The sequence below is a fragment of the Phyllostomus hastatus genome, unplaced genomic scaffold, assembly GCF_019186645.2.
Source record: "Phyllostomus hastatus isolate PE091 unplaced genomic scaffold, TTU_PhHast_1.1 phas_contig_133, whole genome shotgun sequence".
NCBI classification, from domain to species: Eukaryota; Metazoa; Chordata; class Mammalia; order Chiroptera; family Phyllostomidae; genus Phyllostomus; species Phyllostomus hastatus.
In genome coordinates, this window is record NW_025333577.1 from 2013709 (window position 1) to 2029446 (window position 15738).

A 15738-nucleotide genomic window follows, 5' to 3' on the forward strand; every position below is an offset into this window, starting at 1 on the left:
CAATGTGTGGTTGCTTCTTGTGTGTCCCCTACTGGGGACCTGGCCCACAACTCAGGCATGTGCCCTGACTGGGAATTGAACAAGCAGCCCTTTGGTTTGCAGGCTGGTGCTCAATCTGCTGAGCTACACCAACCAGGGCAAACAATTTATATATTATTAAAATTTTAGTCTTAGTTTGAAAAAGTGGTAAATGTTGACATTATAGATTTAAAAACAAGATCTAAAAGTAAAGAATGAGAAATATACTAGATAAAATAGTATATTTTTTATAATCTGGGATAGTGGAAGTCATTTTCACTTATGGCACAAATCATAGTCCATTTTATTTCATAAACATGAAACAATGAAAATAGAAATAGGCCACAAATTAAAATTAAACCAGAATTAAATATGTAAATATGGAAAAAGTAAAAAAAAAAAAAAACAAACTATGGATAATCACTTCTAGCCAGTGAGAGAAATCATGAAGAAAATGCTGCCCTACATATGAAGAGTCAGTACTGAGAAAAGAATATGTCAATCTCACAACTCATCACAAATATTAAAAAATTGAAATACTAGTCTATTATTTTAAAGTAGAACATATGACTTGTCTTAAGTTTTATTGTAGGTTAAATACCTTGATAGGTGTTTTACATTTTTTCATTTCCAACTGAAAACCATATTTAATCAATTTGTTTACAACTGATAGGCCTTTAAAATAGGCTAAACATTTTAAAACATTGATAACCTGAGTACAGAAAACTCATGGATTTGTATATTTACACTTGTAGGAATTTACCACCCACTTTTAACCTCAGTGGCATTTCTTAAGGGCCTCAATTTTTGTTATAAATTCACTTACTTTAGGATTTATAGAAATAAATATTTTTATAATCATATTTTGGTATTTCCATTACATTATAAATTATATAATTGAAATAAAGAGGGCAATAAACATTAAAGTTTTGGGGGAAGTATTTGTGACTTCATAAACATGCAGTTTAACCAGCAGAAATTCCAGTGCAGGGCAGGGGAAGGGCCGACACTGTGTGGTCCATGGACATGACGTCTCAGTTATAACAAAAATATATCATAGAGCTAAAACAATGAATGGAAATAAGAAAAGGAAGAAGGGCAAGGACTAGGAGTCAATTTGAAAAGAAACTATAAAACGCATTTAAATAACAACATGTAGGCCATTAGACATGGTGTGGGAGGTAGTTTCCTTACATGAGAAAGACCACACTACTGTGGTATTGAACACTGCAGCCCTTGAAGAACTGGCATCATTCACAAGCAATGACAGCTTACAATTTCCCCTGGTCACAGGGGTTCTGTGGAGACACAGGGAGGATTCACTTAAGCACATCCTGCTCTCGAGGGTAGGTAGATGAACTTGCCTGTCAGTCAGGGTCTGTGGTCAAAATGTTTTGATTGAATACGAATCTTGTAATACTATAGGTAAGTGGATGGAGGAAGAGACAAATTTGGAAATTTGGAGGGGTGAATGACAAGAGCAAAGTATTTTAAAACACAACGAACTGAGGGGCCATTTTTAAAGTGTCTGATCTTATCACAATCTTTAGGAATATTTTTATACATGATTCAAATACCTGAAATGAGAAAGCAAATGAGACTTTCATTCCTCTAAATGACAATATCACGTAGACAGCCTCTGCTCAAGAAAGATGGAGACCTTTCCCACCATAAGAAATGCACATACCAGCACCTGTCACTCAGACACAAGGTCTCTGCTCAGTCCCTGAACATTATCTTACTGCTCTTCACATAGCTACAGTGCAAAATTGTTAAGAGTGAAGGGTGTTAGGTTCAGGGTGTGTACACGGAAAGAAGATTACAAAGAGGGTGTAACTGGAGGAGAGAAGGGATAATGAGCAGAGTCAGGGCTGGTGGAGAAGATTGGAGACAGGTCTGTTTCTGTCAGCAAAGATCTTCCCAAAATATATAAGATGTATGTGTGCTCCAACTCCAGAAATCAGAAAAATTTTACTGAGTTTTTTCTGAATTTTCTGACATAAAATTCTAAGAATGTTACTTCTCTTAAAAGAATCGCTACTTGCCCATTTGTCACTTGCTCTCAGAAAAGTAGGTACAGGGGTAGCATCTGAGCCTGTTCAGCAACTGATCACCAAGGTAAAGGATTTCAATGTCACAATACCCTGTCCTTTTGGGAAGTGATTATCATGTCACCTGTAAGTGCACTGACAGTGTCTGCATGGGGACTGGAGATTTTCTCTGAAAAACAGTTGTGAATTGTTTATATTTCTGAACACTTAAAATACATTTATTTATTTGTTAGAGAGAGGGGAAGGGAGGAAGAAAGAGAAAGAGAGAAACATGATTGGGTGCCTCTTGCAAGCCCCCAGCTGGGGACCTGGCTCGCAACCCAGGCATGTACCCTGACTGGCAATCGAACTAGTGACCTTCCAGTTTCTTGGACAGCACTCATTCCATTGAGCCACACCAGCCAGGGCCTCAACACTTAAAATATAATGATTGTCAACAGATGGGGCAAAACCTGGGAAATTTGTGGTGGAGGGGAGTTAAAAAGGGATAGCAAGACAGGTACACAGCAAACACTGAAATGTTAAATGAGAAAATGTAGCTGAGCAAATGACAGCTGTATTTACAAAATAGTAAATAGTAAATAGTAAATCTTCAAAATAGAAGATTTTTGTTTTCAAAATATGGGTTGTCAAGGATTTCATTTTGGGGAGTTATGACATGGCATTCTTCATTTTATTCTCTCTCTCTTTCTCTTTTTTGGCTTTGTGAACAATATATTCTTTTTTATTGTTTTTTTTTTCATTGCCATTCATGCCCCTTATACCCTTTCCCACATTTACTCTCTCCCCTCCTTTATAATCACCACACTGTTGTCCATGTCCATGAGTCCTTTTTCTTTTTTCTCCATCCTTCCACCCCCAAATCCTACTACCAGAGCTCTCAGCCTCCTCTCTAACTATGAATGTGTTTCTATTTTGAATGTTCAGTTTGTGCATTAGATTCCACATATGAGTGAATCATATGGTATTTGCCTTTGTCTGACTATATTATTTTACTTAGCATAATATCTTCCTTTTATTCTAATTGAGATTTCTTGAGCTTTTAACTTCCAACAAATTTGAAAATGTTTCAGCCATTATCTATTAGTTTTTTCATACCCCTTTCCTCCTAGTATTCCAAATCAGTGTATTTTTTATATTTCTACAAGTCACTCATGCTCTGTTTTTTTTCTCTCTCTCCTTCTCTGTGGTTCTATTCTCATAATTTCCATAGCTACATCTTCAAATTAACTCATCTTTTGTTACATACAGGTGTGGGCAAAAGTAGGCTTAGGCTTGTGAGTACACAAAACAGAGTTTATTCTTGTATTATAATTATTGTATTATTGATTTGCATTATTTGTCTTTTTCCATTGAAACAACTGTAAACCTACTTTTCCCAACACCGTATTGTGTCTTCTGCTGATCATCCCATGCAGCTTATTTTATAGTTTAGATATTTTGCTCCTTTAAGTCTCTGTACATTTGATTTAGGTCTGCTTTTACATCTTATATTTTTATCTTTATTAAATTCTCTTTTTCTCTTCTGGCTGGTGTGGCTCAGTGGACTGAGTGCAGGCTTGCTAACCAAAGGGTTCCCAGTTCAATTCCCAGTTGAGGCACATGCCTGGGTTTTGGGCCTTGTCCCTAGTGGGTGGTGTATGACAGGCAAACACACATTGATGTTTCTCTCCCCCTCTTTTTCCTTCCCTTCCCCTTCCTCTAAAAATAAATAGATAAAATATTTTTTTAAAAATTATCTTTTTCTCCCTATACTACCCCAAACAAATGTAAGCTATTATCATCTGTTATATTTGTGCTTGTTCCCATTTGATTTATTTCTGATGTTGACAGGTCTTGTGTTCCTGGGTATTTTTGGGTATAGGCATTCTGCATTGGATACCAGACATTTACCCAATGTATTTACACTGGTGGGTGTTGTGAGTCAAACCAGAAACAAAGATGAATCTCAAGTTAATTATTTTGTATGATTAAATGCAGATGAAAAAGAGTAAATAATTTTTATTCATTGATCAAAAAATTCTAGAAAAGCAAAATAAGTTAGTCAAAGATATCAATGATTGCTCAGGTTTTGGAAGCTGGAAAGGCAGAGAGACTTCTATCTTACTCAACTAAAGAAAGAATGGCAAATGAGCCTAAATCAAGCAGCAGAAACTACAAAAATAGCACCTAAATCAATGAAGTTGAAAACAAGTAAACAACAGGAAAAAGCAATGAATCCAAAAGCTGTTATTTTATAAAGAGACTATAGTGCTCACCTGAATCCTTGCTCTCAGGGTTTACTTCCCAGAGCTATTTCCAATATCTGAAAACCATTATTGCATATATTTTGTCAGGTTTTTTATTCGTTTGTGGTTAGTAGGCAAATCAGGTCCATTAGTCCACCATGGTTGGAATGAAAAGCCCTTACCTGAAGATACTTAAGTTACTTTTTCAAATAAATAGTAGGAAGTATAGGGACGGTTATGATCATTATTTTGAAAATTTCAGGTACACAAACCGATACATACACTAGTTTTTTCGTAACAGCTACCTGGGTGCCTGTAATGGGCTCTGGTTCTCTACTTCCATAAGAGGAAATATCTGTGCGACCAAGGGAACTTGCGTGCAGACTGACTCCCACTTTCAGACTATGTCCCGGTTTTGTGGGATGTCTGAAGCATTGGGCCAAATGTGCCCGGAGAGCACTCTTAGGGTCTTCACAGGCTTCTTCCCAGGCATGCCTTTTGAGGGCTGAAGGTACAGGTATGCACACATATAGGTGTTTATGGACACACCTGGGTGTATTCCTCACCGAAGAAGAACAATCAGGCAGGCTGGTGTTAAAGTTCTTCATGAGTAGTCTTTACCTGATTCAGGAAACATGAAGGCCAGGACTGCAAGTCATGAATTCCTCAGTGCTTTCTACCTGTAAGTCCTGCAGTGAACGGGAGGTGTCGCCAAAGCTCACAGCCAGTGATCAATGTAAGGCACCCCTCTGCTCCCTCCATTCAGGCGACCACTTGTTGTTCTTTCTCTTCTCCTTCTGAGCACAGAGCAAGGATGAAACGTCAAGAAATTTAGACAGAAGTGAAGAGTACAGCTGGTGTTCTAAAGAACACCAAGGACCTGTGTCAAAATGTTCAGGTTTACACCCTGACGTCGTTAGTTATTAACGGTGGAGCACCTCCACATGAGGTTTATACTGAGGGGCAGCTCAGACGTTTTCACGTTCTCTGCGTTCTCAAGCTGACCGTTTGGAGAACGCAGGGCTAAGCCCGAACATTCACGGACAGGCATAGGCGGATGACACTTAAGACATAACACAACCACTCGGCCCAGCTGCCAGAGGACAAACAGCGTAGTTAATGTGGGCCACATGGGCCCTGGAAGCAGGGCACAATCCTTGTAAAAGGAAAACTAGCAGTTTCCAGGCAACTGGTGCCCGGTTCTGGGATCCTCTCTCCGACCTCAGCAACCTCTGCCTCATATCAGGACACCCTCTCAGCGGGTGGGGCGGGCTATCCTCGCCTCCCACTAGACTAGCCGGCACAGTGCGCCTGCGTAGAGCGCTGCCGCCAACAGCTGAGGGAGAGTTCCGCGCAGTGCTGCACCCCAGCGCCAGTTCAGGAGGTAGCACAATACTTTCTGCTGGTGGGATTTTAACCGAGTCCGCAGTGTAAGTACCTGTTGTAGACCTGTGCAGGAGGAAGCCTTTGTGTCGGTGAACTCGATGTAACCACCAATAAATGAAGTTATTGGCATATTTCATAGCTGTCTGCAGGCCAGAACGCTCTGACTGGCTGTAGTGAGAGGGAAGGGCTACCAAGTGTCGGACCTGAAGGAAGCTACTGGGGGCGGGAACAGGCAGCGTTTAATTACCGGCTTTATCTTACCCTCTTCTGCGTAACCTGTACCCAAATCAGGGTATGAAAGTCAAAACGTCACAGTAGTGAATGTTGGAAAGGGTATTAGGGATCCTTTCCATTACTCACTAATACTGTAGTCATTAATTAGTAAATTCACTTTCAATAAATTTGTTCCTGCATCAGAAGTGTCTTTGCAAAGAGAAGCGATCGGGCCTTCTGGCCAAGATGGAGCTGTAGGTAGACATACTGTGCCTCCTCACACAACCGAAAGAAGGACAACAACAATTTAAAAACAAAAAATAACCAGAACTGACAGAAAATTGAACTGTATGGAAGCCCAGCAACCAAGGAGTTAAAGAAGACACATTCATCCAGACTAGTAGGAGGGGTGGAGATGGGCACCGGGAGGACAGGACTCCAGGACTGGAGGCAAGCCTGAAGGCAACAGCAGGTGGGCCCTGCAAGGTGGTGGATTGTGGACTAGGTGGTCCCACATTCACATGTAGATAAAATGGGAGAAAAAAACTAGGGAGCCAGATGGACTGTGCAACCCAGGGCCCCAGCATGGGTAAATAAAGCCTCAAACCACTAACTGAAAACACATGTGGGGATTGAGGCAGCAGGAGAAACTCCCAGCCTCACAGGAGAGTTTGTTGGAGAGACCCATAGGGTTCTAGAATGTACACAAACACACCCACATGGGAATCAGCACCAGAAGGGCCCAATTTGCTTGTAGGAAGCAGGGGAAGTGACTGAAATATGGCAGAGAGTGGAGCAAGTGCCATTATTCTCTCTCAGACCCCTTCCCACATACAGCATCACAACACAGTGACGTAGGTTACCCTGCCCTGGTGAATACCTACAGTTCCACCCCTCACTATGTAACAGGTGCGTCAAGACAAAAAAAATTTGGCCCAAACAAAAGAACAGATCAAAGCTCCAGAAAAAATACAACTAAGTGATGAAGAGATAGCCAGCCTATCAGATGCACAGTTCAAAACACTGGTAATCAGGATGCTCACAGAATTTGTTGAATTTGGACACAAATTACATGAAAAAATGAAGGCTATGCTAAGTGAAATAAAGGAAAATGCACAGGGAACCAATAGTGATGTGAAGGAAACTGGAACTCAAATCAATGGTGTGGACCAGAAGGAAGAAAGAAACTTCCAACCAGAAAGAAACAAGAATTCAAAAAAATGAGGAGAGGCTTAGGAACCTCCAGGACATCTTTAAATGTTCCAACATCCAAATTATAGCGGTGCCAGAAGGAGAAGAGAAAGAACAACAAGTGGAAAAGATATTTGAACAAATAATGGAGAACTTCCCCAATCTGGCAAAGGAAATAGACTTCCAGAAAGTCCAGGAAGCTCGGAGAGTTCCAAAAAAGTTGGACCACAGGAGGAACACACCAGGGTACATCATCATTACATTACCCAAGATTAAAATGAAGGAGAGAATCCTAGAAGCAGCAAGAGAAAAGGAGACAGTTACCTACGAAGGAGTTCCCATCAGACTGTCAGCTGATTTCTCAAAAGAGACCTTGCAGGCAAGAAGGGGCTGGAAAGAAGTATTCCCAGTCATGAAAATCAAGGACCTATATCCAAGATTGCCCTATCCAGTAAAGCTTCCATTTAGCATGGAAGGGCAGATAAAGTGCTACCCAGATAAGGTCAAGTTCAAGGAGTTCATCATCACCAAGCCCTTATTATATGAAATGTTAAAGGGATTTATCTGAGGAAAAGAAGATAAAAAATATGAACAGTAAAATTACAACAAACTCACAATCATTAACAGCCACATCTAAAACAAAAACAAAAGCAAAATAAGCAAACAACTAGAACAGGAACAGAAACACAGAAATGGAGATTACATGAAGGGTTATCAATAGGGGAGTGGGAGGGGGAGAGGGGGAAAAAGGTACAGAGAATAGATGGTAGGTAGAAAATAGACAGGGGGAGGTTAAGAATAGTATAGGAAATGTAGAAGCCAAAGAACTTATATGTATGACCCATGGACATGAACTAAAGCAAGGGGAATGTGGGTGGGAGGGGTGTGCAGGGCAGAGGGGAGTGAAGGGGGTAAATGGGACAACTGTAATAGCATAATCAATAAAATATATTTTTTTAAAAGGAGAAGTGATCTGTCGTGTTTACAAGGCAATGTACAACGGTGTTCACAATTGCAAGACAGCTGGATTCAGTTGTCAAATCCAAACTGCATGCTGAGTAAAACAAAGCCAAAAGATGAGTGAATTGCAAGGGTTTTGACTCACAAGCTGGGAAAATTCAAGGCTGTGGGATCAGTGAGTCCCAGGTTGATCACAGACCAAGGTGTTTTTCTGGAATAAGTGCAGAAGCTGGCTTTCAGCCAAGTGGTTGTCTCCCCTATTAGGATCCAGAGAGCTGAGTCAGCAATGAAGTCCAGCTGAGAGAGTGTATGTGGTGAAATGGCTGTAGCCCATAAGGGCTACACAGACTATCAGGGAGATAGTAAGACCAACCCCCAAGGGAGTTATGGCTTAGAACTGGAAGAAGGCTAGCTTGATTCAACATAGTGACAAATTTTCATTTTGGGGTAACCCCTATCTTCATTATATGTTCATGGTAATATATTAGTATACCAAAGGACACACCACACCTCACCGTGATAGGATACAGAGATCCCATACAAGTATGCAAAATGGCCGATGGTGGTCTTCTGAGAAGTCTCCATCCCTTTTCTGGAAATTCCTTAAGCTTCCTTCCCCTTATTGAATGCTCTAACCATTAATTAAATGAGCCTCAATAAGAGAAGTAAATCCCACTGCCTGTGGAGTAGCATCTCTGTCTCACTGCTTCACTAACAAACTCTTTCACTTTAAACTCTGTGCTGGCTTGTCTTAATTCTTTTATGAGCTGTGCCAAGAATGCACAGTGGATCTTGGACCTTTTGTCCCAGAACCCCTGGAGTGCCTGATTCATAGAGATGGGATGAGCATTTGAGGATTAGCTGGCATCCTCTGCTCATTTTTGAGAAGAGCTCTAAATTCCTGCAACATAAAAAAGGTTAAGATTAATTTTCTCAGATCTGCCTGATTTGGACAACTTGACATTGTCCCTGATTTAAGTGACTCTGTTTTAGTGTTAGTTCTAATGCAGTCCAGGAGAGAGGATTGATAAATGGGTTTCTCCACACAGTGGTACATCATCCCCAGACCAATAATTCTCAGTTCCATGGATGTCACAAGGGATTAAAAAAAATGTCACATTTCTTTATGCTACAGAATATTTCCTTTCCATGATTTGTGCCAATTCCATATGGTGACCAATAGGTTCTCAGTGGGATTGAGCTCCAGTTTTCCAAGTGGAAACCAGCTCACTAATGCATCCTAGATGACCTGCCAGAATGCCAGCCTTGGCCTCAGCTCTGCAAAGACCCCCTTTTTCCTCCTCCACACTACTCTTTCAAACTGGTTCTGGAAATAATCACACCCCCCGCACCTTTTGATAAAATTTATGAGAAAGACTTGGCTTTTCTGTGACCTATTTGCCAAGAAGTGCATTCCATGAATTTCACTCACCAATCTTATTCAGCACCTAACAGTTTATAGATATATGCTTTTAAAATTGAGATAGACTTGACATATAACACTATATTGGTTTCTGGTATACAACATAATGATGCAGTATTTGTATATATATATCCCAATGATCACCATATTGAATGTAGTTGTCACTGAAATCAAGGGGTTTGCCACTTGGGGTGCTCTATTCAAGAATGAGATGTGGTTGGAACAAGGTAACATTCTATTAATGCGATGTATTGTTTAAGTTCTGGGTGTTCATTTTGTTGGTGATTTCTGTATTTTTATTAATAAGGGATATTGTTTTAGAGTTTCTTTTTCTTGTGATTTTCTTGTCTTTAGTGTCTCTTGCCCTCATTGAATGAATTAAGAAGTGTCCTGTCCATCGTCTTTTAGTTTTTAGAATAATTTGAGAAGAATTCCATGTTATCTCTACTAGAAATGTTTGTTAGAATTCACCAGTGCAGCATGGTATTTTCTTTGTTGCTAGGTTTTTGTTACTGTTTCAGTGCATTTGTTTGTTGTAGTTCTGTCCATATCTTCTACTTCTTGAGGTAGTTTGGATATTTTATGTGTTTCAGGAATTTAGGTTATCTAATTTATTGGAGTACACTGATCACAGTGTTGACTTATAATTGTATTTATTGCTGCCAGATCAGAAATAATGACCCACTTTGATTTGTGATTTTAGTGACTTGAGCATTTACTCTTTAGTTCCCAGTCAGTCTAGTTAAAGGCTTAGCAAAGTTGTAGATGTGTTCAAAGAAACAGCTAGCATATTTCTTTTAAGTGCTTTTGACGTATGTCACTCAGGAGGCCATAGTAGCTGTGGGAATATTGTGAAGTGGACAAAACAGAGGGATGTCCCTAAGGTGATCCTACAGGGAGGATCACAGCCATAGTTCTGTGAGAACAAGGTTCATAATGTGCCTTCAGGAACCAGCAAGCCCCATGAGGTGGAGGGGAGTTGGGGATAGTGGGCAGGTAAGTTAATATGCTGCAATGTGCTTTTCCAAAATTTGACAGCTCTTTCTTCATTATACACTCCCCTGTGATTGTAAATTTTTTTAAAGATTTTATTTATTTATTTTTAGAGAGGGAAAGGAGGGAGATAGAGAGAGAGAGAGAGAAACATCAATGTGCAGTTGCTGGGGGTTATAGCCTGCAACCCAGGCATGTATCCTGGCTGGGAATCGAACCTGCGACACTTTGGTTCGCAGCCCACGCTCAATCCACTGAGCTACACCAGCCAGGGTGATTGTAAATTTTTTAATTAGATTTCAGATTTCTTGAATAGTTGATTCTGACCTTTTTTGCAAATTTAATCTTTGTTTTTGTTGCCGGATGAAAATTTCCAATTCCCCACTCCACCATTTTCGGTGATGTTGCTTTGTTGGTGAATTCCATTTGCTGCATACAGAGATTTAAAGTGAATGTGATGTGAAAGATACCAACTCCCTACCTCATGGTAAATAAGGAAAGGATTGGGTCAGGACCACTGGTGTAATAAAGCATACTTTTGGGCACAAAAATTCAAAGAAATTTTGTGAACTTTAATAAAGATTAGGTCATTGGTTCACACAATGACTCCCTGGACCAGCAGCATAGCATTCTCAGGAACTTGTTAAAAATGCAAATTCTTGTGTCTTGTCTCAGGCCAACACAATTAGAAACACTGGACTTGGGAGTCCACAGTCTGGGTTTCATAAACATTACTTTTCATTCTGATGCATATTTGATTTAGAAGACCACTATGATGCACTATGAACAAAAAGTGACATGACGGCTCCAGATTAAGAAAATTACATGAGCTCATAATTTTAGTGGAAAATAGAAAAGGTTATATAATTCCAGGAAATGAATCAAAATTCAAGATGTTATGTAACTAACTATAAAAAACCACTTTTGTAAAATATTTGATCTAGCATGAAAATTATATAGGTACATTAAAAGCCTCAGGAAAACTTGAGCAGCCTTAAGTGACAAGGAAATAATAGTCAGATATTTGCAAAAAAGATACTGTTGCATTTTATTCAGTGGTGGGGAAAAAGAAAGGGTAATTTAAGTTATACCAAAAGTTTTGACATTAATTTCCATCATGTGAGCATAGTACAGGGATATTAATTCACCAGACTTGACACTGAAGTGATTTATTTTTTAGTTCCAACTAATACAATTTAGAGATAAACTGATATTTATAAAAATGTAACTTTATAATATACATAATGTACTTAGTAGAATATTTACAAAAATAATTTATAGTAATCAGAGCTGCTGATGTTGTCCATTGATTAAACCTAAATTGGACTTGTCATTATTTTTACAAACAAAAGTAGAGTTCTTGGCTGGTTCTATAGTGTCTGTCTGAACTAGTTGTCATGTATATTTATTGCTTCATGTTGTATCCTAGTCTCCATCATTCTCCATATCAACACCAGACATGGTGAGGTTCATCAGATCTCTGAAAGCTTTTTGTGGCTTCTACTGAAGGGATCTTTTCAGGTGATTAATCTGTGTCCAAAACTACTAGATACAAGTATGCTTTAAAAAATCATAAATTCTTCAGGTAACTACATGAAAAATAAGTACAATACCCATCTTTATCACAAAATTTGATGCTTTGCACCTTTGTACACTCTCAACACTTTTCCAAGACTTTCCATTCATTATAAAGAAGCATAAGTACATGAAGTAAGTTTGATATAATTGAGTATACAATTTCAACTTCTGCTTAAGCTACAAATTCTAGGAAAGCAGAAACGTAATTAGTTTTATTCACCATTGTGACACACACTTCTAGCAGAATTATTAGCACCTAATAATTACCTACATTCATTAAAAGTTCTTAAAAACTGAATTCATTATTCATCCAACTGCAGAAGTCAGAAGAGTTATAGGTTTTTAACCAGATTAGCATTACATGAAATTTTGGCCCAGAAATTAAAGAAGAGTTGAGAGCTATGGATGTTACTGGTAATAAGCAAAAAGGAACTAAATGTTGGAAAGCATGAGTCCAGGAACACAGAAATGTCCACCAGCCACTGTCTTGGTGACACACTAAGAATAATGTAAAGAGTTGAAATGGAAGAGAGAGAGTAAAAGGAGACAAACATGCTCACCATGATCAGAATGATGCGTGTGGCTCTGACTTCGTGGGACAATCTGTGGGGAAATGTGTTGTTGTGAATGTGTTTGACTCGCTACTTGTGCCTAATCAGGAAAAAGACCATGGAGCCACTAGTCCACATCATGAGACCCAAACATGTAATATCAAAGGAAGATAATATAACTCCCTGAAGTAGGACTATAAATCTGTGTGACCTGAGTGAAAGACAATATCCAAAATGTGTTTTCACACTCAAATTTTTACTGTTTCTTGGTCCAACTATTAGCATGGGAATAAAGACATGTGTTAAGAGATTCAGGATCCAGCAGAAGGAACAGCAGAAAGCAATGCACTTTGGAGATCTCGTTTTATGCTCCATCCACCTATAGGTTCTGAAATAAAGTTTAATGGCCTGGAAGCCACTGAGGAGGCAGGCAGTGCTAAGCGACACCCCTCTGGCCACTCTGTGTAAATAGAAGACAAGTTTACATCCCACATCATCCAAGAAATATTTTAACCCAAAAGCTGCCATCGTGTGAGGTATCCCTTTAGAATAAAGAACCAGGTTGTTGGCAAAGACCAGCTGGTTGAGAATCAAGTTTATGGGTCTCAAATTGTGTCCAGTGAGCAAAGAGAAATTATAAAAACAAAGGAGGGAGGAGTTTCCCAGGATCCCAGCTCCAGTCTGCAGGAGGAAGATAAATCCTTTTTCCAAGTTGGCAGAGCCCATCACATCAGTATCTAGGAGACACTGATCTTAATTTGGAATCAAAATGTGGTAGAAACATAAAGAAACAAGAATGTGTTAACTTCTTCTGCCAGCGATTCCTAATGCTAAATCTAACACATTTAAAAAATTCTTTAAATAGTACGTTTTTCAAATCAAATGGACATTAAGAATAAGGGTTTATGGATTTGAAACAATAATTAGGGGTCCTATGTTGGAAACAAGTCAAATATTAAACTAAAAGAGGAACTTTAAATAGATAATGCACCATTAATATAATATCGCTACATCTATAAAAACTGAATGGAAAACCTCTCTATGCATGTGTATGAAGTTCTTTCTAGGATATATTTTATTAAATGAAAGATAAGACATGGGCAAGCAACTATCTAGTATGCCACTATTTTTGGATTCCTTATGATTCTGAATGAATGTGAATATGGATACATTTGTATGTGTGAATTCAGTTGTTTTAACACTCAAATCCACATAAGATGAATGATATAGAGATAAAGAGGCAATCTAGGTTGGAGGGATAGAAATGAAGACTAAATGTTTATGAATTGATCATGTGTTACAGTGTTTACTTTTAGGTAATGCAGCTATTTTACAAAACTATCTAACAATATCTTAAAATGTAATTAAAACAATCAAAATTCTAAGGCAAATTTATGATCAAATATATAAAGTTCATTGTTTGTTGTCTATCTATAGGAAGCAATAAAATTTTAAGTACCTTGAAAATCAGTTCGGACTAAGTACTTGTACTGAACTATATCAAAGCAAAAATACTTACAAAGGTGCAATACTTACAATACTTAAATTTTCCATAACCATATTGTTAATAAAAACAATGGGAAATATTCTGAAATTAGTGAGTAAGTATTTTAACGTAATTGGGAAATGAGGCTTTTTCTAAAAGGGAAAACTTAGACATAAAAATGCAAACGGTTTAAGGAAAACTTTTTAACTTTAATTTCATTTAGGAGAATCATCATTAATGTGATCTCTATTTTTCTGAAGCATGAATACATACTTCCATTGAATGCATCTGTATACTGTGACCACCTCCCAAGTAATTACCATGCTCATTATTCATACTGTATTCACAAAATGCAGTTCTCAATGAGAAGAAAATACATATCTTTCAAAAAATAAAAGAGGACTCGGGAATATTTTCTCAGATCAAACAAGGAAATTTTCCCAAACATCTAAAGACTCTTTGGAGCTCAGAGTGGTTTTGTTTTCAGGAAGTTAAGGAAAGGACTATTTATTCTGTAAAGTGATAAGGGGATGTTGAAGCAAAAGTAAGAACTGGTTTTATATATTAACATCAGGAAGAAATAACACTGGTTGTATATTTTAGGCTAAAAGGGGAAATCTCATATTACAAATAATTCATTTAACCTAAGTGTATTGATTAATATCATTCAAGTGGCAATGTAAATTTTTTACAATTTCAAAATATTAAAAATATAATTAATAAGATTTGAAGCTTGCAATAAAGAGAATTTTCTTTAACAGAGCCAAAGTCTACTACCTTTTATTCATATATAGAATTAGATATGGTCCAAAAGAGGAGGCCTGTAACTGATACACACACACACACACACACACACACACACAACACACATTATCTTCAATAAAAGTACATTAAAATTAGTTGGGAAAATAATTTTCCCCTTTAAATACACAGTATTACAAGATTATTGGTTCAAAACAAGTAAATTTTTACCTTACAACTGAGGAAGCTTTAAAATGATGGGTAGAATCTAAAATAATAACAAATCCCACAGATAAGCTGTTAGCTATATTTTTATAATCTTTGATAGAACACATCATTATTTGTATACTACAGGTAAAAAACTGTTTTCATAACAATGAAATTATAAGGAAGGCAGAAGAAATATATCACATATAAAGTTAACCTAAAGAGACTATTTAAATATATACAATATATTGTAAAAATGTCTCAATAATCACCTGCTAATATGCACAAACAGGCAGGCCTTATAAACATTAAAACTCATAACATGTCACAAACGATCAGAAAAATGAAAATGAAATTTAAATGACATTATTTATAACTATACCATTAATTTTACCCAAATTTTATTTTGGTTCAAATTCCTCTGAAAGAAGGCTTACATATTTTTTATTTTCTATAAAAACCATCATTAAGCATAATTGACAACTGGTAACTATTTTTTCTTGAGATATAATTGATATATAACATTGTGTTGGCTTTAGGTGTATGACATAACAATTCAATATATGTATATATTGTAGAATCGTCACCATAAATGTAGTTATAACATTCATCACCACACATAGTTACATTTTTTTTCTTGTGATGAGAAGTGTTCCAGTCTACTTTTTTAGCTACTTTCAAATATGCAGTACAGTGTTATTAACTATAGTCA

General features: G+C 37.7%; 1 pseudogene; it reads right to left on the reverse strand.

Moving 5' to 3' along the window:
• Window positions 1-12373: 12373 nt before the first annotated feature.
• LOC123826869 lies at window positions 12374-13318 on the reverse strand (annotated as a pseudogene).
• Window positions 13319-15738: the final 2420 nt, after the last annotated feature.